We start from the raw sequence: 23655 nt of genomic DNA, 5'->3' as shown, positions 1-23655 counted from the left end.
ATCAGGTGCGAGTCATTGTCTCTTGATTAGTTGATTGCAGGGAGACAGCCCCTGCTGTCTCACTACACTCTTCCCCCCCTTGGCAAAGGAGACTTGTCCCCAAGTCACTCCACAGACACATTGTAGTCATGGGACCACGCTGGCGCCCTCCGGTGGCGCTGTGGCCTCCCTCCTCCAGGTCCCACGACCCCCGGCTCTTCTCCAGGGCCCTGGGCAGCACTGCTCCGCTGCGGGTGTGGGGAGGAGACCCCCTCTGGTCTGGAGTTGAGTGAAGGCTGGACTGGTGCAGAAGTGATCACCGCCGGGCCTGGCCTCTCCATCGGCCTCGAAACATCCGCCGTGGCATTCCCTTCTCGAGACGTCCTGGCTGGATCCTGGCGCCTCCGGTAGGCCCAGCTAGGCTCCCAGTTGACATCAGGCGGATGTCTCGATGGGTTGACAGGCTGCCGGGATCGGTGGGGCGGCTGTCTCAACGGGGGTACCCCTCCTCCATCATGTGTTGCTACTGGTTCTGGACACGGGGAGAGATATGGTTTGAGGCGGTTGAAGTGCAACACAATCTCTGGCCCTCCCTGCACTAGCACCACTCTATACAACACCTCAGTAACTCTCTCTAGAATCCTATATGGGCCCCTAAACCGCCTTTGAAGTTTAGGGCAAAGCCCTCTCCTCTTCGCTTTGTTCCGGACCCATACTAGCTCCCCTTCTGAGTAGTACTGAAAATTCACTTTGACATCAAACGCAGCTTTCTGCCGGCCCGATGCCCTAGTTTGGTGTCTCTGTACAGCATTAACTACTGTAGACAAAATCCCTGCTAAGCTGGTAATGTACTGATTAGCTGAGGAAAACTTCTCCTTATCACCCAGATGTAACATGATGTCAACTGGTAGCACAATCTCTTTGCCAAATAGCACCTTGTAGGGTGTAAACCCTGTGCTGGCGTGGACACTGCTGCGATATGCCATCATAACATACGGCAGCAGTGTGTCCCAATTTGCCTGATTATCCTCCACAAATAAGGACAACATCGAACAAAGTGTGCGATTAAACCGTTCGATTAATCCATCCGACTGGGGGTGATACGCCGTTGTCCGAGTCTTGTGAATGTTCAGCAGCCTACATAACTCTTGAAACAGATTGGACTCAAAATTACGACCCTGATCAGTGTGAATGCTGCGGGGTGCACCAAAACGACACACCCATTGCTCAGCTACCACTTTGGCGATGGTTTGAGCCTCTTGATTAGGGAGGGGAAAAGCCTCTGTCCATCTAGAAAAATAGTCCCCCATTACCAGGATATATTTATTTTTGGTAGTAGTCTCAGGTAGGGGGCCCAAGATGTCTAAGGCTACCCGTTCGTGAGGCCTTGATGCCACAACAGATTGGAGTGGGGCACATGGGGCTAAACCATGAGTTTTGCGTGAACCACAATCCACACATTCCCTGCACCACTGCTTTACATCTCTGAACCACCCAGGCCAATAGAAGCGATCTTTAACTTTGGCCTGTAGTTTCTGCACCCCCAAATGGCCTCCAGTTGTTGAATTGTGCAGCTGAGCCAACACACCGGATACCAAGGCACCAGGAAGGACCACCTGCACCTGGGAGGCAGCATCAGAATTAGCAGGGGGTACTCTCACTAACCAGGAACCCTGCAGTTTTAGCTGTGACCACACAGGGGCATACCTCCGTAAAGCAGGGTCCTCTGGGAGTTCTGCGCTCTTCCCACCCCTTCCCCCTTTGATACGCATTAACTGCTGTATCTCTACATCCTCTGCCTGAGCTCTGGCTATATCATCCAGCTCAGCACTCTGGGAGGGGTCTACGTGGGCCACCCCTTGAATGGCTCGTATAACAGGCCTTGGAAATGCCTGCACGGCATTACAGCTCTCGGGTTTGGGAGCCCTCTGGCGCCCCTCCATAAACCCTGGAACTCTAGATAAAGCATCTGCATTGGTATGCAACTTCCCAGGTCTATGCACTATTTTATACTGAAAGTTAGCCAGCTGCTCTATCCACCGTGCTAGTTGCCCCTCCAGCCCCTGGAAATTGTGCAGCCATCGCAAAGAGTTATGATCGGTACGCAGCAGAAATTCCTTGCCCAGCAAGTAATGCTTAAAGTGCTTAGTGAAAGTGACCATGCTCAAGAGCTCCTTTTTGGTTGTTGCATACTTCCGTTCTGACTTGGTCAATGCCCGGCTAGCATATGCTACTACTCGTTCAAAGCCCCCTCCCTCCTGCGATAGTACAGCACCAATGCCTGAGTCACTTGCATCAGTGTCTAAAATAAATGGCTTGCTGGGATCAGGATAAGCCAATACGGATGCAGAGAGCAAACCCCGTTTGAGCTGTTCAAATGCCTGTTGACATACATCGGTCCACTTAAAACGCCTCCCTGTCTCTGTCAGCTGGTGTAATGGGCGGGCTATTTGGGCAAAGTCCTGAACAAAACGCCTATAATATGAGGCCAAGCCCACAAAGCTTTTGACTTCAGTCTGAGTCCTAGGGGTGGGCCACTCCCTCACAGCCTGCACCTTTGCTGGGTCTGCCCCAACCCCTTCGGCTGAAATAATGTGGCCTAGATATTTGACCTGGGCGGAAAAAAGATCACATTTGGAAGGCTTAACCTTCAAATTAGCCTCACGCAGCTTTAACAGTACTTCATCCAGGCGTGTCAGATGCTCCTGGAAAGTGCGGCCGAATACAATAATATCGTCAAGATACACCAAACAGGTGTTCCATTGTAGGTCGGCCAGCACAACGTCCATTAGCCTCTGAAACGTGCTTGGCGAGTTACATAGGCCGAAGCTCAGGACGTTAAATTCAAACAGCCCCTGGCGTGTAATAAAGGCTGTCTTAGGCCTATCGGCAGGGTCCATCTCCACTTGCCAGTATCCACTGGCTAAATCAAGAGTGGAGAACCAACACGCATTGCATAGACTGTCCAGAGCATCATCAATTCTAGGAAGCGGATACGCATCTTTTTTAGTCAGGTCATTTAACTTGCGGTAGTCAACGCAAAAACGGAGGCCACCGTCACGTTTCCTAACTAGGACCACCGGAGCTGCCCAGGGGCTGCATGAAGGACGGATGACATCGTTCTCCTGCATCTGTTTTATGTGTTCAGCTACCTCCTGTTGTAAATGCAGTGGAACGCGCCGGGGGGGCAACTTCACAGGTTTGGCGTCGCCAGTGTCAATCTCGTGTAATGCGAGATGGGTCCTGCCTAAATCTGAATCCCCCGTGCTAAAAACAGATTGATGACGGGATAGCAATGTGGACACGACCTCAACCTCTGAAGGGTCCAGACCTTTTTTGTCGATACCCAACAGTGACAAAAGGTCATTGCCTGACCAAGGCGGGGCCGTTTTTAAAGCGTCCTTGCCTCCTCCCTCCCCCTCATTCTCTATGCTGATGCCCGCGTAGAAGGTGCCTACTTTCATACCGGCTTTTAACACTAGCTCATCGCCTGTGACATTGATCACTCGAACAGGAAGGGTCCCTGCTTTTACCTGACAAACCACCCGGGCTACTAAAACATCACAGTGGTTTGACAACGAGAAAGATGGCTCTAACATCCCCTCCACTCCATCCCCAAATCCTGCAGCAACTGCCCCTGGAATAATTGCCTCGCTGCGAGGGGGCACCACAGTGTCTGCCTGGATTACCACCACTTGGGGTTGGTGCTCATCCTGAGGTACCACCATTTTTAATGTTTTCCCCATTAGACGGCAGATTCTCTTTGAAATCGAGTACAGCACCATATCTGGAGAGGAAATCAAAGCCTAAAAGAATTTCTTGAGAGGGTATATCCGCGACCAAAAAGTCTGCAACTACTGCCAGTGAATCAAATTGACACACAGTTTGCCATTGCCCAATGACACCCATATTTCCCCCATTGGCAGCTGACACCTCCCGGTCGTACTCCATTAACTCAGACCCACCCTTGGTAATTGTTAACCATATCTGCTTGGGGACTATGGACCTATTGGCCCCACTATCTACTAGGACGAGGGATTCCAACCCACCTATTTTGGCGGCCAGATAGGCAGAACCACCAACATCCGTTGCAGAGGCCACGCTTTGAGAAGGTGAGGGGGCGGGCATTTGGCCCTCCGTACCGGCCCCCTCTAGTTTCCCTGCAAATAGGGGCAGTCGCGGCGTATGTGTCGGTCAGACCGACACCCCCAACAAAGGACCGTACGTTCCCGAGACCACCCGGGTCTAGTGGGCGGGGCAGGCTCGCCGGGGTCTCTAGGATGTCCCCCGCTGGCCGACATATCAGTGGGGGCCCTGTGCATGATTTAATCTCCTGGCGCAATCCCTCCACCACCCCCAGCAGATTATCCATTCTCTCATCTACTTTTGTCCTATGTTCTGAAACTTCACGGACTCTCACATCAGGAGGGGGAGCCTGGGAGTGCTCTAAATTTCTTAACAGTTCCATTTCAGCAGCTAGATTAATGGCAGACTCCAGGGTGTCCGGCTTGGCACTCCGCAAACTGATACGAAAGTCTCCCGTAGCAAAGTGAGTTATAAAATGGTCCCTAGCCAGCAAGTCACGGGTACCCTCATCCGCTGTCGGATAAGCTCTAACAGCCATGCGGCGTAACACATTACCAAATTCGCGAGCAGTCTCATTATGTAGCCTCCTCCTGCTCGCGAACGCAGCTCTGCTCCAGTCATCACTGTCACTAGGCTCTAAACACCTGGTCATGGCTGCTTTCAGCAGTAAGTAATTGCTTTTAGCTTCAGCTGGTATGCCACTATAAATATCCCGAGCCCGCCCAGACAAAAGTAGTGACATGAATTTAAGTTTAAGGGAATCATCCCAATTGTTGACATCTGCAGCTAAGTCAAATTGCTCAGACCAGTCCGTCCACTGACGTCCCACTCCAGTAAAGGTTTCTGGCATAAATACTGGCCGAGGGGTGGAAAGCCTATTAGGCAGATGGGGTTGTTTACCTGCTGCGACCACAGGCCCATTTGACCCGCCTGGCTGGGGTTCAGCCTCCGAAAGCGACATTTTGATTAAAGGTCAAAAATCCCACCGCTGCCACCAGTGTGATAAAACCTTTAACTAAGGCAGTGAAATGCTGCCGCCACCTGGATAAAACCAGTATTTGGCTTAATGTCACAATCAAGAGGCTGAAATAATCCCACACAGGAAACAGGGGGCAATACAAAAAGGACACTTTATTAGCTAAAATAAGTTAAGGCATAGCAACCAGGTCATGATCAAACAGGGGGAAAGCTGACACAGCCAATGGGCTGGGACGTTGTGGTTTAACAACACTGCACACTTTATAGCACGGCAAACACTAGGCTAGATATACAACCGTCTAGCTTACACTGCACACTGGATAGCACTGCAAACACTAGGCTAGATATACAAGTGTCTAGCTTCCACTGCACACTGGACAGTTAAGACAACTGTAAAACACCCCACACATTAGAGCTAGATATAGAACGGACTAGCTTTAAGCACTGCAAGCACTGCACTGGAAACAGGCAGACACACGTGACGTCACTGCACACTTTGAGCCCGTGGGCTAATAGGAAGACCACACACCCCAATCCCACCAACAGGCTGGCCCTCCCCACTACTTCCAAACAGACAGCTGGCTGCATATGCAATTCATAAAACCCTACAAAGAACGTAGCTAAGATGAAATCCAGAGACAGGACATGCACATCAACATTAAAACATGTAGGTGAAGGTGTGTGGGCTGCTACTCAACTCGCCGGGTGTGGCGAGACCCTCCCCGGGGTCTACGCTTGTGGCGCCGGCCGACTCCCCGGGGAACCACGGCTTCGTCGGCGGCGCTGGACAGAGTCAGATGAGTGGCATGGAAACAACAAGCGGCGGCGTGCCACTGCTGCGGATCGGCTGGAGAGCGGCGGCCAGTGACACTCCTATAGCCCGGCCCTATCACTAAACTACAGGAGGCAGCGGACCTCCCCTCCTACAGCAACACAGCAGCAGACCTCCACCTCACTAGCTGTCTTCTGCGCCGGCAGCACTAACAGCTACGAACGCTCCCTCCCTGTCCCGAGAGTCACCAGCCGTGAGTAGGCAGAACGCTCCACCAGCAACGTAGGAGTCAAAGGCTGACTGCCTTTTGAATGTCTGTGTCTCCTCTGGCCACACAGGTGAGAGTCATTATCATCAGGTGCGAGTCATTGTCTCTTGATTAGTTTATTGCAGGGAGACAGCCCCTGCTGTCTCACTACAATATTTTATATGTTTGTCTGGTGGGCAGTCTTTGTGCAGGTGGTAAATGGTGTGCATGGAGCTGAGGAAGCTCATGGTGGTAAAGCTGGTGGAGATGTTTGTTGGAGGTGGAGCCGGTCAGAGGGGACCAGTAAGACTGAGGAGGGGCGTGACAAGGCAGGGCCGTCAGTAGCACCGTTTCTCCTCTTTCTGTGTAGACTATGCTACCCTACAAGAGTCCCATCTCCGTACATAGACTTGCCTGTGACTCTGACTCCCAAGCCGTCTAAATCAGTGATACAGATGTATTTACAAGTGTCACAGAAACATTTCAAAGCCACATATTGAGAAGGGTTCATCGCTTCTCGACGTCGGGGTTAGAAAGCTCGACGCTGCTCATAAATGCCTCTTCATCTGAAGTCTGTGCTGGTGATATTTTTTCCAGGTTAGAGCTCTCAGCCGTCAGAGCGCTCAACAGCGCCACTCTGGCCGAAAGCTCGGTAAAAAATATCACCAGCACAGACTTCAGATGAAAAGAGGCATTTATGAGCAGCGACGAGCTTTCTAACCCAGATGTTGAGAAGCTATGAACTCTTCTTCTCAATATGTTGAAATGTTTCTGTGACACTTGTAAATATGTCTGTATCGCTGATTTAGACGGCTTGGGAGTCAGAGTGACAGGCAAGTCTATGTACAGAGACTCTTGTAGGGTAGCAGTCTACACAGAAAGAGGATAAACGGTGCTACTGACGGCCCTGCTTGTCACGCCCCTCCTCAGTCTTACTGGTCCCCTCTGACCGGCTCCTCCTCCAACAAACATCTCCACCAGCTTTACCACCATGAGCTTCCTCAGCTCCATGCAAAGGCACCTTGACTAACACCATTTACCACCTGCACAAAGACTGCCCACCAGACAAACATAAAATATATATACACACACACAACGTGCTGACGAATGAGAAAAGCAGACGAGCACCCAATAGACCCTTCTCACGGGGGCCATTTTGTGTCGAGAAGCCAGGGTAAACACAGGTGCAAGCAAAACACTAATGAGGGTTTCCAAATTCCAATCATGGACGTTGGAAACCCTCATTAGTGTTTTGCTTGCACCTGTGTTTACCCTGGCTTCTCGACACAAAATGGCCCCCGTGAGAAGGGTCTATTATGTTAGGCACCGGCCTCGGGGAACCGGACCGCAACAAAAAGTGCCCCCACTCTTCCCACTCCCAAGGATGATCAGCCAAACCACCATCTCAAGTTCACAAGTAGCACGTTTAGTTTCAGAGCACAGCATGGCCCCAACACAACTAACCAATCAAACTAATCCCCAACCTTAAATTTACCTAAGAAAAGAAAATGGTGGATTAAATAAGAGACACAGCTCTTACCTATAAGCTCCTACAAAATAAACATGAGAAAATGTTAAAAAAAAAAAACTGAAGGGCTTCTCCCCCTACTTTCTGCTACTTGGGTAAGTGTTATTTACAGTGTACAAAAGTGTAGATCTGGAAGGTAACTATTTACAGTTTAGACTGCACAGGTCTACCAAGATAAAGACACATCTTAATAAAGTTCTGCAGAACTATTAACACGTTAACTGCCAGCGACGTATGCATACGTCAAAAAAAATCCAGCGCTTCACTGCCAAGGACGTATGGATACGTCAAAAAAATCGTTTTTTTTTTTTTGACGGTGGGGCGTTGATCAATCCCTTTTACATCTCCTATACAATTATTGGAGGTATTGAATGTGTATAATCTATTTTACCGACCCACTAAGTGTTGACAGTGCTCCCCCAGACGAGCGAAATCAAAGAAAAAGGGAGCAGCCATTCAAGGAAATGGCGAGGCGATTTTACAGTATTACATTCTCATGAAAATGGTTGGGGGAAAACGCTCTCGTTTTCGCGCTGATTGCTGGCGATGCGGGATTGCAAATTTACATAATACATTACAGGTGGAACACACTTTGAAACACGCAGCATAAATATGACCAGAATCGCAAAAGCTTCTCTCAACCAAAACTCCCAAGAAGCGAGCGAGTCCATGCCGACTTCCTCAAACAGCAGCCTGCAGACAGGCACAGGACAGCAGCAAAAGCACTGAGACTGGGGCCGCTGCAGCCAAGAAGAGGGAGGAGTTGAAGCAACTCTGCCTCTCGCTCTCTCCCTCTCTCTCTCTCTCTCTCTCGCTCTCTCTCTCTCTCCCTCCCTCCCTCTCTCTCTCTCTCCCTCTCCCCCTCTCACTAGGATTAAACCTAGTGAGTCTCCCTCCCGAGAGGGAGGGAGAGAGAGAGAGAGGGAGGGAGAGCGAGAGGGAGGGAGAGAGAGAGAGAGAGAGAGAGAGAGGGAGGGAGAGCGAGGGGAAGGGAGAGAGAGAGAGAGAGAGAGAGAGCGAGAGGGGGAGGGAGAGAGAGAGAGAGAGAGCGCCAAAAATGAATGGTTAAAGTGACAGTTCTATCGAATTTCACAAAAAGCCGTTTATCTCTGAATATTTTTTCTAATGCTAAAACCATGCTGTATTCAACTGCTAATGCTTACATAACTACTAACTCTACAAACTAACTCTTTTAGACAGAGAAAGTACACATTCTATTAGTACTTTTGAGATATTGTATGTTCACAAACTCCAAGCAGAAAATAATCCTCGGCGCTTGTAAAATGAGCCACAATCCTCAAAAAACGGCTTGGCAGAAGCTACCTACAGCAAGAAAAAAACGGCTGGCAGTCAATGTGTTAAAGTAGGTCTACACACAGTTCCTACCTGACAGAACACAGCAGTCAGCACAGCAGCCATCATCGTTGGGAATGAGGAGAGCAAGGGGCGACAGGATGGCATCAGCTGGCTTAAATGCTCTCCACCAGCCAATCAGCCAGCAGCAATCTGACACCTGACCAGGCCAATTAGGATGAACACCACCTGCATCTCATTTCTCAATCACACACACACAGAGGAGGAAAGGAATGATGAACACATGAGAGAAATATACAAGGACTGAATGTGAACATTAGCTTCTGTAGCTAATTGAGTTTATAATGACTCAGAGCTTGGGACACCTTGTATATTAGCCTGTATTATCCCATACATGTAAAAAGCAGCTGTGATGGCAAAAATTAGGCTTACAACATATACAGTATATAAAATATGTGACTGTGTGTGTGTTTTGTACATGATTAGTTCATTAACTATGGGCTTAATTCATTTTATTTTTTTATTTTTTTTACAGTGCACCTGAACGCAACATGCAAGATACCCGCTGAATAAGTGTCCAAATGTTCATGTCATTCTGGCCAATATTCTTCTGTTATAGCATTTCAGTCTGGAATATGGAATATCTTTCAATAATCTTTATGACTAAAAGGCCAAAAGTAATCTCATGTGTAAGAAATGGCTGTTCTACATTGAGGTAGAAATTTAAATAATTAACTTGTTGGTTTTGGATTTATTTAGATGGAAGAGTGCATGTTCGTGTGACCCTCAACACAGGCTTTGAGAATCCCGGCCACTTACTGATACTTATGCTTAAATTAACCCACTCATATTCTGGTTTATTTCAAGAAAAACATTTCGGATAGTGGAAATTCTAATTGGCTGGTAACTTTAAAATCTAGCAGCCATATTGGCAGGTGGTGAAAAAAGTTAATTTCAAGCCCTGCAGGGAGAGTGTGGTGACATAGGAGTGAGTGAGAAAATGATCAAATATTGGTGGTTAAGACTGAATAATGACATCACAACTGTTAATTTAAAATTAGTTATTCCTCTAAACCTGGCTTCAAATGCCCCAATTTTTTCGCGCTGGCGCCGTTCAGCCCTCAGCAAAATCTGGTAGCGAGGACTTTTTTTGTGGCCCTCTCTATCATCAAAGTTGCCCATCCATTACGGCATGACAATATTTGTTCGGCCCCCGGCAACAATCTGGATTTCTCATGTGGCCCCCCGTGAAAAATAGTTGCCCACCCCTGTGTTACTATGTTAATTCTCCTCCCACACAGAATTGGTGTGCAAAAGGGAACGTTTGCAGCCGCTGTGTTCAAGACAGGCAGTTTGTGGTTCAGACAAGGTTTCCTGTCTGAAAAGCTGTTACAGCCGCCTGCTCTCATGCAAATTGTTTCACCAGAGAGGATTAAGGAGAAGGCAGATAAATACTTAATCATCACTCAATCAATCAATCAATCAATCAATCAATCAATCTTCACCCACAGGGCCCTTGAAAAGGTTTGTAGCCCCGGGGCCCATGGCTACTTTAATCCAGCCTTGTGGACGACCCGCTTCATCCAAAACTAAACACTAGTGTATAGTGATGCCCTGAGACACCTTTACACATACATTCATGAAGACATTTTTTGGTAAGGAATTTATTCACAGATTGGCCAAATATCTGACCAAATGCCCTGACTAATGTTAGTCCCCATAGTATGTTGTGTCTGAGGTCGGGTTCACACCAGAAAGTCCGGGTCCTTGGTTCGGGCCAGAGAAGAGGATGATACATTGTTTCGTTTTTCAGCTGGTTCGTTTGCGTTCACAAGGCCAAAATCCACTAGTCCTGCCCACACGAACCAAAGTCACGTGGGCAGAAATCTCGTTCTGTTATCCACCTTATTTTTGTGAGGCTCCGCTGTAAAATAATTCTGGGAGCAATATCTGGACTAGAACGTGAGCAGCTGTGTGTTTACGCTTGTTGGCTTGACGCTGCCTGGATACTACTCTGCACTGTATGAGCGAGAAGCGCCCGGCTAGCGGGGTAATCTGCACTGCAGCGCGTGCCTCCCGGTGCCTCCTCGCATCGCATTTCCTTGTTGAACTCCGACGTTAAAAGTTTGCTCGTTACAAAATAACACTAGTTTTGGGAATGTAGCCTAATGATGTTATCTATCACATCCGCTAACCTGTTGCTCGTTGAACAAGTCGGCATTCATAAGCTCAGCTGCACCGTTTACAGACGGGTACATTAGACGGGCTGTGTTGTGTCAAGCTAGACGTAACGGGGGAAGAGGACAGCAGAAGGAAGCATCATGGCCGCCAGAAATAACGTGGATTGGCCATACAATTTGTCGGGGCAAAAGTAAACAAACCATGCCACTAGTCATTTTTGTCTGTTTGTGATGTCGCTGGTAACAAGACGAGATAAACTAGCTAACTGTTACAGCTAGCAAGCAGCTTCTTCTTCAGCGGGAGCTTCCAAAACAGGAAATAACCCAAAAAATCAACACAAAAAACCACATGCTTCCTCTGACTAGTCCGGGTGGGGTTCACACCAGAAATGGGCCGCTCCAGAGTTCGCTTGAGAGCGGACCGAGACCACCTTTCACAGGCGAACCAGAGCGCGGTTTTTAGTCCGCACCAGAGTTCGAGTAGGAGCGTTCACACCGACCCTATGGACCGTACTAAAGGGGAAAGGTCCGATAGACCGGACTAAACAAGGCTGGTGTGAACCCGCCCTGACTGTCCCTGAAGGTGGCTGCAATCACAGAAAGTACCCTCACCTGTGCTGGGATATAAACAGCATGAGCCACAGACAATGGCGGAGGCCAGAGGGGAATGAAGATGCCATGCTGACAGCAGGAGTGAGGAGGAGCAGCTGAGATGGGGAGCCGTGTGTAGCCCTGCCTGCGGCTTGGGTAAGATGCAGGTGTGAGCGGCTTCGGCTGGGATGGCCGCCCCCTCTCTCCAGGCGTACCTATGGGCGCACCGTGGCGGATTCACGGGGGAGAAGGAGAGAGGGGGAAGGCCCGGAAGCCGCTCCGCCTGGAACTGGGAGCCGTGGGCAGCGGTGGGGCTCCCCACCCCAGTCTCTTCAAAGCTGCCGTTCCTCCTCCAAAACTGAGAGAACGAATCGAGCCAATGTGAGGCGGAGGAGGCCGACGGAACAGACGGCTCGACGCAGTCCCAGACGGAGGAGCCAGCAGCAGCATCCCAACGATCAGGAGACAGGCGAGGTGTGTGGCACCGTGACGAGGACCTGGGATCCGGGCGAGGTGTCGGTGGAGCGGAGCGTCTAATCATCGGTGAAAGCCAGGGGGAAGCCATTGAACTGCAGCAGAGGGGTGGCGTCTCGACGAGCCCCTCTCTCGAGTTAAGTACACGTTTTTACCCCTGGCTCCTTCCTCCTCCTCCCAGCATACTATTGAATACGGCGATTGCCAGATTTTAACCCCCCTTTAACGTTTTAATCTTAGACATTTTTTTCTTGTTTTTATCTTAAAGGTCCCATTCCGTGCAAAAGCTGTTTTTACTTGTAAATGCATATATACGTACTGCTGTCAGCCCTCCCTGTAATGAGTGGTCACAACCTCAGAACTGCCAGAGTTGGATTTGTCCCTATCCAGCTTCCCCCTGCAGTCTCCTTCAAGCCACGCCCCCTAACGCTCTGTTCCCCCAGACGGGTTAATGTGATGTCACTCGGGTGCTTAAGCATCCATGCGCGGGCTCTCTCTCACACAAGCTACCTGCACCATTTTGTCTATAGCCACAAAATTAACACTTCTAGCTGGAGCGACGCTAACTGTAGTGTACGTGATCCAGCAACTGCGGAGGTGCATTCGGTAAGTCTAGGCATTTTGAGATGTCCTCTTTAGCGTAGCAACCGTTAAGTTAGCGGTTATGCTCGTTGCTAACGTTAGTTGTGGACACAACCTAACCCTAATCTGATTGCCCGCTGGGAGCCTGGGGCGGGCTCTCCCTCAGCGGCCAAAGGGAACTGTTAGTTCTGAATATATTATAGAAACAGACCATTCTTGGGAAGCGACGAGATGAGGAAGTGACAACTCCGTCAGAACGAACGGGGTTGCTATATTTTCGACAAATGAATCCAGAATCATGTTTTATGGACCAGAGACACACGTTTTTAAGAGGTTACAGCTGCACGAATTGGGACCTTTAATGGGCCCTTTTATCCCCAGCTACTTTTAATTGTCCCACCGTCCTATTTTATTTTGTTACCCCCTTGCCAAGGCCACCGGGACTTTTGTTGGGCTGCTAACAGCAGATCACCCCCTAATCTCGATCAGAGTGCTGTGTTTTACTGCATGTATTTTTGAGCTTACCTATGGGTTGGTTTTTCACAAAGGGGATCCCCAGTGACCCGTCTGCAGTGCAGTGTGGATACTTGTTGCAGTAGATTTTGTGTGAAGTGAGTGGGGGTGGCTGATGCTGTGTCTTGGTCCCCTAGAGGAAACCGGAGAACCAAAGCGGGAGGACGGGACTAGCGGACTTTGATTCCAGCAGTGGACTTGGGGCTGGGCCGGGACAACATTTTAATATTCTTGTAGTAATAAACATTGTTATTCCTTTTACCTTGGTGGTCAATTTTTAACTCTGCTTACTCCTGATTTTAAAGAACCTGTGCAGCCTTTTTTATTTGAGTCCTAGGCTCTACCAAACAACCTAGGTGGCGTTGTCGGACAACACTTTTATTGGTTGGAAACCCTTGAACAGTTTTAATGTGGTAAACCTTGAGGACATTTACAACACCCGCTGCTTGAACAGAACTAAGAGCATCCTCAAAGACCCCACTCACCCCGGTTACCACCTGTTCACTCCCCTACCCTCCGGAAGGTGCTACAGGACACTATAAAAACTCGCACTTCCAGATTCCATAACTCCTTCTTCCCAAGGGCCGTCACATTACTCAATAAATCACAATCACTTCCCAAATTATAAAGTATAAAGTATTATGCTGCTGTCATATGTGTGTATATATGTATATATGTATATATATATATATTTTTTTTTTTTTTTTTTTTTTTTTTTTTTGGATCCCCATTAGCTGTTACCGAGGTAACAGCTACTCTTCCTGGGGTCCACCTTAAAAACATAGAAGTATACTCATGCTTTCACATATAAGCATACATTAATACATTTACAGTAATCGGCTAACCCCAAACCCCCCACCCCCCTCCCTAAAAAAGCACAAAAAACACCATTACACCATTACAGTACAGCAGAACATTGCAATCATATTTAAATAAAACCATTTATCTATTTATTTTTGCAGGCCTGTACCCAAGAATAACCTCTTTAGTTTCTTTTTGAAACTTACTTTACTTGTTGCTTCAGTAATCAAGCATGGCAACCTATTCCAAAGGGAGATAGCTCTATACATAACCGTTTTTTTCATTGCATTGGTTCTAGGTTGAGGCATTGTAACATGACCCATTCTCGCTTGTCTTGTTTCATGATCATGTCTGTCCTTAGAAAATGTTATCTTTGAGTACAGGCAATATGGTTGTTTTAAAACACAAATATTTCTGAACAAGACCAGGAGACTGCATGTCAATCTGTCTTCCACCTTCAGCCAGGAAAGATCTGCATGCATTTTATTAACACTTTCTCTCATTGAACAGCTGAGGGCGAGACGTGCTGCTCTATTCTGCACTAACTGGAGCTTGTGCAGCTCTTTGTTTGCTGCATTGGACCAGATTGCAGGACAGTAGTCCAGATGAGACAATACCAAGGCCTGTATGACCTGCAGAGTGGTGCTTGGAGTCAGGAAAGAGGAGCATCTTCTTAACATAGATATTCCTCTCCCCATTTTACCTACTATCTTATCTATGTGTTTATGCCACGATAGACGCCCATCAAGAATAACCCCCAGAAGTTTAGCCTCAGTGACCTGCTCTATAGTAGTGCCCTTGATGTTAATACATAATTTGGTATCTTGCCTTAATGCATGGCTTGAGCCAAAAACAATGGATTTAGTCTTAGGTATATTCAGAACTAGCTTGTTATTGGTTATCCAGTCAAAAATCAAATTAATTTCATTTTCTAAGAGAGCATTTAACTCATCCACACTGTTTGATGACATATGTATTGTGGAATCATCGGCAAACATAACCAAATTGGCTTTACGCAGAACAAGTGGCATATCATTGGTAAATATAGCATAGAGCAATGGACCCAAGCAACTTCCTTGGGGAACACCACACTGTACCATCTTTTCGTCAGAAAAACTTCCATTAAAGAAAACCATTTGTGCTCTATTACACAAGTAGCTCCTCATCCAGTTAAGTGTAGTAGTATTAAAACCATAAGTAGCCAGTTTCATTAAGAGCATCTCATGATCTATTAAATCAAAAGCAGCACTAAAATCAAGTAGAACAGCACCCACAATCATTAGTATGAGTATATATATAGATTTATATTGCATATAGTTATTTACTACTATTACTACCATTACTACCCTATTTATTATTAAGTCTATCTACTGTGGGGTCTGGTGAATCGTTGGTGAATTGTCTGGTTGTACTGTATGTCTGCACAAAGGGGAGTTTGTAACTGCAATTTTGCTGTATGATTTTATTATGCAATGACAAATAAACTACTATTCTAAAATTCTTATTCTATTCTAAAGTAAAGTGGGCCACGTTACACTTACTTCCTCTTTCTACTTCTCTAAATGAGAGTCTAATGTTTATCGCTGTGTATCGTGATGCTGTCAAAGCAGGAGTAATCGGCTATGTACACATATACAGAGTGATGCTGTCAAAGCAGGAGTAATCAGCTATGTACACATATACAGAGTGATGCTGTCAAAGCAGGAGTAATCAGCTATGTACACATATACAGAGTGATGCTGTCAAAGCAGGAGTAATCAGCTATGTACACATATACAGAGTGATGCTGTCAAAGCAGGAGTAATCTGCTATGTACACATATACAGAGTGATGCTGTCAAAGCAGGAGTATGCACTATGGGCTATGTACACATATACAGAAACAGTTGCTCTTGCTCAAATGGTGACATGCTGCAAGCTGTTACTGTCCTCGAAGATTTGAATGTTTGTGTTGAATATTAAGTTAATCACAAGAGCCAAAACCAGATAAGAACCATTATGTGCCACATAGTCACTTGTTTTGAAGAATAGCAATGGCGGTATACTATAATTGAATGTAACGATATCATCCAGTCTATTAAGGATTCCATAAAAGAAAATCAGTTGCACAAAATAATAATACATTCAACTTATATAGCGCTTTTAGGTACTCAAAGTCGCTTTACAAAACACCCTCAAATCTTCTTAAGGTTAAACATTTTAAGGAAAACATATAAGCACAAGATTTAAGGGTGTTTTGTGCAACCAATTCTATTTCATGGACACCTTAACTCTGACTCTAAGGAAAATCTAAACCTAAGGTGCTTTGTGCAAGCGGCCCCCGGCCCTGAAGCCATGTGTGGACCACTGTGCTGGATCTTTACCATGCTTCTGTGTTCTCTCTGAGCATCTGCAAATCTCTGGAGGCGGGGAAGCTGATTCCTGCATTCAGATTATCTTTAATATATGGTTTAAAGTTATGTCATTCTAATACGCTCTTATTTTATATTCCTGACACCACTTTATGTAAAAAGGGATAGATAGATAGATAGATAGATAGATAGATAGATAGATAGATAGAGCAATATCATTGATAACATGCTAACATGAAATATGATTGTATCTAAGACAAATATATTTGAAACAAAAGATTAACTCAACCAACTTGTCTTGGATGAAATCATGGCAGTAAAATCCCCACATGTGCATATATATATATATATATATATATATATATATATATATATATATATATATAATTATAGTAGATCTAATAAATAGAATAGTTCTAGACAGCTGAAAGCCTTTAAGAAGATAAATGGTTTACTGACGTCTCACACATGCACATATATATCCATGCTAATAGTATAATATAGTGATCAACTTAATACAGTATAAAATCATGCACATATATATCCATGCTAACAGTTTAATATAGTGATTAACTTAATAAAGTATACCATCATTTTAACTATGAAAATAGTTAATTTGATGTTTGAACACAAAGGAGATGTAGAATGAAACATTTTCTGGACTCCTCTTGTGGGCAGAGTTTTATTGCTCTGGCACCGTCCCCAGTTTACGACTTAGCTCTGGTTTAAGAGGAAGGAGAGATTAAGTAAGTAGATAGGGCAGTTTGCACATTAAGAAAACATTGTTTCATCATTATAAAACTTGCATAGTTCAACTCGATTATGATTTCTAAACACTTTGACACCAAACACCGCATATGTTTAGCCTACATATTCTTTTTAATAGTTGTCTATTTCAAAGTCATGTGTGTGTGTGGGGGGGGGGGGGGGGGGAATCATTGGTGCCTGGCAGTGTCTGGTTGAGTGATCCTTGACAACACACTTCCTTTGGGAGATTTAAGTTGCACAGGTCAGTGTTCCGTGTGACCTGTGGAGAAGTCTCTCAGCTGGTTAATCCTAATGGATGTTAGTTTACAGAGTGTGTCATTTGTGGAAATGGTTTATGTGACCATTTGATTGTTTCTCAAAGGGAACAGAAAGGCACGGAGGATGTCTCAACTTCGCTCAGGGAGGAACATGACATCCCGCCCCAGGCGTCCTGCAGGAAGGCCATAAGCTGACGGTTGATAAGACCAGCCAAAGTCAGTTCCTGTGACCTATGGGAATGAAGAGATGAGAAGTGTGATACACAGGCTTTGACCAGCCTATGTATAAATCTGTTCCATAGTTTAAAAGGATAGTTTGGTTTGTTTGAAGTGGGGTCCTATCAGCTTGTTCCATACACTAACTGAAATAGGTAGTGTTCTGGACGCTGAGCGCACAGTGTATAGAGACCCAGCACTCTGAAGCAACAGCCTCCACAGCCTCCTCTCTGTCTCTTTAGTACAGGGGGCCAAGAACTAAAACGTAATTTAGCCACCTAAAACAACGGCCACCTAAACAAATCAATATCTGTGTACATGTACGCTCTATTTTGACAATTTTCAGCACTTTACTTTTTTGGATTACTCCGCAGATCAGCTATTATTTTCGGTTATTTCTCCCGGCTTGTTAGTGAAGACACAACAAATAGAATACACGAACGAAATATGAGTGATTTTGATAGCGAGGAAGATATGCCATTCACCTTGGTGACAAGAGGATACAATTATGAACCAGAGAGATACAGAAGAGGAACTTTTGCAGAGTGAACAAGCAGAAAGAGAGATACGAGGAACTGCCATAATATGCTGCCTAAATGCCGGGGTGTCCTGCAGACCTTTTTCACCATTCCCAGGAGAAATTGGGGAAAACGTCCCAGACCAGAGAGGCCAGGTGACTTGTAATTGTCTCTAAAGTAAGTCAGTGTTTTGTCTCTCTTCTTCTAAGCCTTCCTGTTGTGTAAACCGCGGCTCTGTGCTCTGTGCAGGCGTTTAGCGGAGGAATACGGTAGTTGTACGGTTGGGAGGAAATAGTGCCGAATGAGAGGGCTGTTTGACGGTAAAGTAAAGTGCTGAAAATTGTCAAAATAGAGCGTGCATGTACACAGATATTGATTTGTTTAGGTGGGCGTTGTTTTAGGTGGCTAAATTACGTTTTAGTTCTTGACCTCCTGTACTAGAGAGACAGAGCTGTGGAGGCTGTTGCTTCAGAGTGCCGGGTCTCGATAAATGGTGCCCTCAGCCTCCAGAACACTGTACCTATTTCAGTTAGTGTATCGAACTAGCTGATAGGACCCCACTTCAAACAAACCGAACTATCCCTTTAATGAGAATTTCCTTTGATGAGGCAGATGATCATACAACATAAATGACATTGAAAACAAGGTTACCTCTTCTTGTAATCTCCCCCAACGTGGTTGTGGTCCATCAGGGTGCATTACACGTGGTTGTGGTCCATCAGGGTGCATTAGACGTGGTTGTGGTCCACCAGGGTGCATTACACGTGGTTGTGGTCCATCAGGGTGCATTAGACGTGGTTGTGGTCCATCAGGGTGCATTAGACGTGGTTGTGGTCCATCAGGGTACATTACACATGGTTGTGGTCCATCAGGGTACATTACACATGGTTGTGGTCCACCAGGGTGCATTACACGTGGTTGTGGTCCATCAGGGTGCATTAGACGTGGTTGTGGTCCACCAGGGTGCATTACACGTGGTTGTGGTCCATCAGGGTGCATTAGACGTGGTTGTGGTCCACCAGGGTGCATTACACGTGGTTGTGGTCCATCAGGGTGCATTACACGTGGTTGTGGTCCATCAGGGTGCATTAGACGTGGTTGTGGTCCACCAGGGTACATTACACGTGGTTGTGGTCCATCAGGGTGCATTAGGTGATTCGTGATGTTGCCACATTCTCCCCATTTTGCTCTACATGCATTTAGGAGACCATTGATGTCCTCACAGGTGTTAAGTTTCTCACTGATTTTCTCTGTCACTACGTTTTGTACGACTTCTCTCAATTGCATTTCCACTTGATGTTCCCCCTCTTCTAGAATCAGTTCATCAAATATGTGTTCGTAATTATTTGTCATTTTACTGAATGCCGACATTACGGCACCCCCAAAACTGAAAGCAACGAGTAGGATCAGGGCCAACATCTGAAAAAGAAGCATGAAAGGAACTAGTTGTATTAACACAGCCTTGTGCTGTATTTACATACTGTATTTTCCACAGGTTAATCCTATGTGCTGTATTTACATACTGTATTTTCCACAGGTTAATCCTATGTGCTGTATTTACATATTTTCCACAGGTTAATCATATGTGCTGTATTTACATACTGTATTTCCCAGGTTAATCCTATGTGCTGTATTTACATACTGTATTTTTCACAGGTTGATCCTATGTGCTGTATTTACATACTGTATTTTCCACAGGTTAATCCTATGTGCTGTATTTACATACTGTGTTTTCCACAGGTTAATCCTATGTGCTGTATTTACATACTGTATTTACATACTGTATTTCCCAGGTTAATCCTATGTGCTGTATTTACATACTGTATTTTCCACAGGTTAATCCTATGTGCTGTATTTACATACTGTATTTTCCACAGGTTAATCCTATGTGCTGTATTTACATACTGTATTTTCCACAGGTTAATCCTATGTGCTGTATTTACATACTGTATTTCCCACAGGTTAATCATATGTGCTGTATTTACATACTGTATTTTCCACAGGTTAATCCTATGTGCTGTATTTACATACTGTATTTCCCACAGGTTAATCCTATGTGCTGTATTTACATACTGTATTTTCCACAGGTTAATCCTATGTGCTGTATTTACATACTGTGTTTTCCACAGGTTAATCCTATGTGCTGTATTTACATACTGTATTTCCCAGGTTAATCCGATGCAATGCACAGGCTTCCATAAAAATGAAAAACACTCACCCTCGAGTCAGATTTGAGTTTAGGAACAAAGTGTGCCAAAGTTGTGATGTTTTGCATGTGTTTGCAGGCGATCTTAAATTCAGAGTTGGCACAGCAGACGTACCAATCTCCATCAAGGAGTACAGATACACTCCACAGTCCTCCTATAACAGTTGCCTTGTTTATCTGCCGAAATAAAATCAAATAAATCCACTGTGGATGTCTGCGTAGGTTTCTCTGTTTATACCTGCACGCGCTCTGAAATAACTTGTCCGTCCAAAGTACGAAGAAAAATATGATAAAGTGTGGCCCCAATATGTAGAAAATACACTCGTTCATTGGTGCCAGATGAGTCTTTCCTTCTTTGCAAGTGCATTCTAAATCTATCTCAACCACAGCATCATGACCCAAGATCACAATGATGTAGAGATAGATCTCTCCGAATCTCTCAATTTGTCCCAGAAAGGTAGGCAGCATTATGTTGGTCTTCAGTAAGGAATCTGCTCATCTGTCACGTGGAGCTTCTGTGTATGAATGAAGTGTGCAACATAAATAAACGTGCCAGCTTGCGTTCACACTGAGCACATTCATAGAGGAACCTGCAGCTTTATACCTATAGGCCCATGCACAACCCTCCCCCCCACCTTCCCCTACTTATGCCACCACCTCTCTCTCTCTCTCTCTCTCTCTCTCTCTCTCTCTCTCTCTCTCTCTCTCTCTCTCTCTCTCTCTCTCTCTCTCTCTCTCTCTCTCTCTCTCTCTCTCTCTCTCTCTCTCTCTCTCCTTCATGGGTTTTTTACCTCCCCTGTAATTTTTTTTACTGCATTGTTTTACCATTTTATATTCACAGTATATTATGTAAAGTGTCTATTGGGTCCCTTGAGAACGTTTGACCAGTATACATTATTAGTAGTATTGGTGATTTGCAGACCTGCTATGTGATTGTCTTTCATAGAGAGGCAAAGTGACCGCCTACTTCCTGCTTCAGCAGTGTACCAGAGATTTTTATCCGCCATTTATTTTCCCATAGAAATTTCGTAAGATGCGTATAAAAATAGTTTCACTTCGTCAAACCAAACGGTTCAGCTATATTTAGAATCGGGAGAGACCATAGAACATTTCACTCTGACCAAAACTTAAAAAAAAAAAACACAGAAAAAATATTTTCTTTAAATCCTCAATTTGTTTACGTTTTGGTCCGAGTGAAATGTTATGTGGTCTCTCCTGTTTCTAAATATATCTAATATATAGCTTGTATAGGCATAATCATTAGGAATGTGGCATCTACCTGGGACTGCATACTTCATTTGATGGTCTCATCTTTGATGTTGTAACAAGCTTGTTAGCCTCCTGGATAGCCAGCTAACATGACAGACTCAAACCACGGCAGTTGTGGGATTTGCGCACAGACTGTTCATTCATTGCTTATACTTGTCGACCATATAAAGCCTGGTCTCTACGGCACTAATTCTCTACACACATGTAGAAGCTAGACAGAGAACGCTAATACACTCACACCAAGTTGTCACAGAGAAGAGTCTGACTTGCGTGTTGCATGGAGGCAGACTGGAGAAGAAGAGAGACGTAAAGTAAGTTGTCGTAAAGACAATACAATAACAAGGAGCGCCACACAGTGGACCAACATGTAATTGCAACCAAAGTGACTGTTACAATGTGTTTTACACTTTCCTGCAGCTGACAGTATTGTTCCCATCGTGGTATTCAATTTACCGATAGACAGATATAGTTGATTAATTGATTGATTTTATTTGATGAAAGTAAAAAAGAACACATGAAAACAGAGGACATGCATCTCAGAAACGCCATCATGGATAAAAACACAATAAAGTCACATAAAAAGTCACAATCTTTCCATTGTGGTCCCTACAAGACAAACAAAAACAAACAAACAGGCATAGGTACTTAGAATCAATGATGAAACTAATAAACTAAGAAACTAATTCACAATATTGAAATACTGAAAGTAATGAAAGTACATAAATATGTACAAATATAGCCACAAGCGGCGATGACGGGGTCCAAGCATGGTCAGTAAGGGTGTTGGGCTCAGTCAGGGTCTTGTGGTCAGTCAGGGCGTTGGGGTTAGTAAGGGCGTTGTGGTCAGTAAGGGCGTAGTCATCAGTCAGGGCCTTCTGGTCAGTCAGGGTGTTGTGGCCAGTCAGAGTGTTGTGGTCAGAAATAGCGTTGTGGTCATTAGGGTGTTGTGGTCAGTAAGGGCATTTCGCTCAGTAAGGGTGTTGTCGTCAGTAAGGGCGTAGTCGTCAGTCAGGGCGTTGTGGTCAGTCAGGGCCTTCTGGTCAGTCAGGGTGTTGTGTCCAGTCAGGGTGTTGTGGTCAGAAATAGCGTTGTGGTCAGTAGGGCATTGTGGTCAGTAAGGGCATTGCCGTCAGTAAGGGCGTTGTCGTCAGTAAGGGCGTAGTCGTCAGTCAGGGCGTTGTGGTCAGTCAGAGTGTTGTGGTCAGTCAGGGCATTGTGGTCAGTCAGGGTGTTGTGGTCAGTCAGGGTGTTGTGGTCAGTCAGGGTGTTGTGGTCAGTCAGGGTGTTGTGGTCAGTCAGGGTGTTATGGTCAATAAGGGTGTTGTGGTCAGTCAGGGTGTTATGGTCAATAAGGGTGTTGTGGTCAGTCAGGGTGTTATGGTCAATAAGGGTGTTGTGGTCAGTAAGGGTGTTGTGGTGAGTCAGGGCGTTGTGGTCTGTAAGGGTGTTGTGGTCAGTAAGGGAGTTGTGGTCAGTCAGTGCATTGTGGTCAGTAAGGCCGTTGTGGTCAGTTGTGGTCAGTAAGGCCGTTGTGGTCAGTCAGGGTGTTGTGGTCAGTAAGGGCATTGTGGTCAGTCAGGGTGTTGTGGTCAGTAAGGGCATTGTGGTCAGTCAGGGTGTTGTGGTCAGTAAGGGCATTGGGGTCAGGTTTCATTCCTCGTTTCGCCTAGATTTATTTTCCAGGCCTGGATACCCACGAAAAAAGATCCCCCGATCCACTTTTTCAGTTCTGATCTGATTCTGATACCTGGATTTGGATATCTACCGATACCAAAGCTCTTTTCTCTTGTTCTTGAATATACAGGGGGTTACAGTCTATATTTTCTCTTGTTCTTGAATATACAGGGGGTTACAGTCTATATTTTCTCTTGTTCTTGAATATACAGGCGGTTACAGTCTATATTTTCTCTTGTTCTTGAATATACAGGGGGTTACAGTCTATATTTTCTCTTGTTCTTGAATATACAGGGGGTTACAGTCTATATTTTCTCTTGTTCTTGAATATACAGGGGGTTACAGTCTATAT

General features: G+C 45.6%; 1 long non-coding RNA gene across 1 annotated transcript; it reads right to left on the bottom strand.

Annotated features, from left to right (window-relative positions):
* Positions 1-16849: 16849 nt before the first annotated feature.
* Positions 16850-20916, bottom strand: LOC310795084. The gene is made up of 3 exons (XR_014553600.1): positions 20373-20916; positions 18806-19573; positions 16850-17651 (listed from the first exon to the last, which is right to left on the bottom strand). It is a non-coding gene; the product is annotated as an uncharacterized lncRNA (long non-coding RNA).
* Positions 20917-23655: the final 2739 nt, after the last annotated feature.

The sequence above is a fragment of the Poromitra crassiceps genome (assembly GCF_964638095.1).
Source record: "Poromitra crassiceps genome assembly, chromosome: 20".
NCBI classification, from domain to species: Eukaryota; Metazoa; Chordata; class Actinopteri; order Beryciformes; family Melamphaidae; genus Poromitra; species Poromitra crassiceps.
Note: the sequence above shows the minus strand (reverse complement) of the source record. Positions and strands in the feature narration are given on the sequence as shown.